Below are 3,059 nucleotides of genomic sequence, written 5' to 3'. Positions count from 1 at the left end.
GGCAACCAGTATATATGCCATCTTGGAGTGGGGGGAGGGTAGAAATGGGGAGAAAATTTGTAATTCAAACTGTTGTGAAAATCAATGCTGAAAACAAAAAAATTAAATAAATTTAAAAAAAAAAAAAAGAAGCACCACACAGGAATTCCATATCCAAGTGGATGAAAACATGTGATGTGATTGCTGGCATTACTGAAAATCAGCTTGAAAATGTTTTTCATGAACTACAGAATCATATTACCCTTTGTATTAGTAATGATGGTGGACATGTTGAAAATTAACAGGAACAATAAAAAAATTAAGTGTTTTACAAGAAAAAAGAGCCTGAGTCTGGGATATGAACCCATATCCTCTGATTCTGGATCCATCTCCAGATCTGTCATTCTTTGCATTGGCATTTCATTATTCTATGTCTCTGCCCTTGTTAATGTAGTATCATACCAAGATAGAAGAGTCAAGGGAGCTAGAGTCCAGAAGGTAATATAATGGGACATTGAAGGCCTCTAGCATATTGAAAGAAAAGTGTTTGGAAGCAATGACTTGTGTTTGAACTACAGCAGCTAGATGGCACAATGGACAGAGTGCTGAAGCCAGGAAGACTCACCCTTCTGAGTTCAAAAATGGTCTCACATACTTACTAGCTGTGTGACCCTGGGCAAATCACTTAACTCTCTTTGCCTTAGTTTCTTTGTCTGTCAAATGAGTTGGAGAAGGAAATGGCAAACTATTCCAGTATCTTTGCCAAGAAAACCCCAAATGTGGTCATGAAGAGTCAACAATAAAGTAGGAGGAGGCTTCTTTTAATCAGAAAACTCAACTTTCAGTTTAGCCTGGTTTGCAGCCAGATTGCCAAACCAAGCAATTAACCTTAGCCTAAAATACTTGCATTTTCACTTTAAAGTTTTCAAAGCTCTCTATACATATAAGTAATGTCTCAATAGGATCTTAAGGTTGTAAGGACTAAAAGACATACATTGAAATGTAAAGGGGAAGCTCTGGTGAGTTTTCTTGTATTTTTTTCTTATGGTGTTTAGGTATTTTGACTTGCTGTCTTCTTCTGGAAGGCATGTGATCCTTAAATTCTCTCTACACATCCTGTTTTCAAGATCAATATGTTTTGCTTGTGTAGATTCAATACATTCTTTTAATCTCATTGCTTTTTTACTTCTCTTCTTCTAGATTTTCCTTTACTTCAATATATCCTTATTCTTAATCAGTTGATGTCTCCTTTGCTTTTTTTGGTAAAGAATCACCACCATAGTTTCTCAATTCCACTAATTATGTATACTGTCACTTGTGGGTGATGGCAAGGTCAAGGTTAGAACCATGTCTGTGTGTAGCTGACATGGGATGGAGGAGTGAGTAAATTGAGGAACTGTGAGGTTTGGATGTTTAAGGGAGTATCTATATGTATCCTGAATTCCCCTACCATGAGGGAAGGAGTTGGGGAGCAGAGAAAGACTGTGAACCAGGCATTGAACTCATTGAGGAATGAAGAAGTGTGTTATGGAGGTGTAGTGGACATTGGGCACCAGAAACTTAATTGAGTGATAAATATAGATTGAATAAACCTCAAGGGAGATGTTGGTGAGTAAAGATGGTAGGAAGGCCCAGACATGGCAATGCGGAGTAAGGAGTATTGCAATTCCCCCACTGAGACCAGTAAGTGCATTGGGGAATACAAAGGAAAGTGTAGTCAGTGCTAGAATGGGTAGCCTGGGAAACTGCTTCTTTACTGGGCAGTCAGGTCTTAGTGGGTACAAGATAATAAGAATAAAAAAGGAAAAAAGATCCAAGTTGAAAGGTTTAGAGTGGGGCACTGGAGGGAAGGGATTCATTTGAGGGGGTGTATAATGGACAGGAGTGGTGAAGAATGGGGTTTAATTCCTGGGGTGTCCAGGGTATGATAAGGTAGAAGTAAGTGAATCATTGAATCATGAGTTGAAGTTTATCGTCATCCCTAAGGGTTTGGTTTCAGGGTGGAGTCCTCTGAGGGCATCAGGCAACAGTGTGTAGATGAGGGTATCTGAGGGTGTTGGTGTAGGTGGTAGGAGTAAGGGAACAAAGTAACTAATGTGAAGCTGTAGGAGGCTGGAGAGGTTGCCTGGAGTGTTATGGAATGTCTGGTCAAGAGGAGAATAAAGTGAAGCATGTCTGGAGCTTTCCTTTAAAAAAACAACAACAGCAACAATCATTCTCTTGGGAGAGAAAACTGAGAGTTGAATATGTTTGTGAGATTTAATTAAAATTCCCACATGAACTCTAAAATGCATTACATAATAAAATGATAGGATGTGGAGCTGGAAGAGTCTTAAAAGTCATGTTGTCTGATACCTGGAACATAGTATATACTTTATAAATAAAATGTTTGTTGACTGAAACAGGTAGTAAGTAGCAGACCTATGATTCTACCTTCTGACTCCAAATATAGGACTTATTCCACAGCATCATGTTTGTTCTGTTTTGGATCATCTGTGCTCAGCTTCCTCCTCTCCAGAATGAAAGAGGCTAGACTAGGGTCAGTAAGGAAGATTTTGTTATCCTTTTTGAGTTCAGTTGCCCAGGATCCATGGCCGTGGCAATGTCTAGTTTCCAGGCGTTAGATAATAACCCCAAGGATCCCAGATAGAAATTCCCAGAATCATAGTGATAGGTAGTCCTACCGAGGCTGTGCAGTGAGATAAAAGGGTAACATAATGCGATTTTTACTATGCTTGTGCAGAATGACGACATTGCTAAAGTTAACCTGTGAGCTTAATGTTGGTAAGATGCCTTCTTTGTTTGTTACCCTATAAAGTAAGTGGGCACTGGGCAGTGAGAGGGGAAACCATGGGTAATGCATAGAGGAATGCATGGACCTGCCTCAGCCAGGCCCTTTTGAGACTTGAGGGGATTTGGGGGAGTGCACAAGCTGTGCCTGTTTTGATTAATCCCATCAAGATGTAGGGGTAGTCGCCCCCCCCTTCTTGCTGGCCCCTGCAAGAAGGGTGCTTAGAGAATGCTGTAGGGGTTGAACTTCTCAGCAAGTGAGAAGACTAGACTAGAATAAAGCTGATCAT

The sequence above is a fragment of the Trichosurus vulpecula genome, chromosome 2 (assembly GCF_011100635.1).
Source record: "Trichosurus vulpecula isolate mTriVul1 chromosome 2, mTriVul1.pri, whole genome shotgun sequence".
NCBI classification, from domain to species: Eukaryota; Metazoa; Chordata; class Mammalia; order Diprotodontia; family Phalangeridae; genus Trichosurus; species Trichosurus vulpecula.
The sequence above is the reverse complement of the archived record's forward strand: the minus strand, read 5'-3'. Positions refer to the sequence as shown.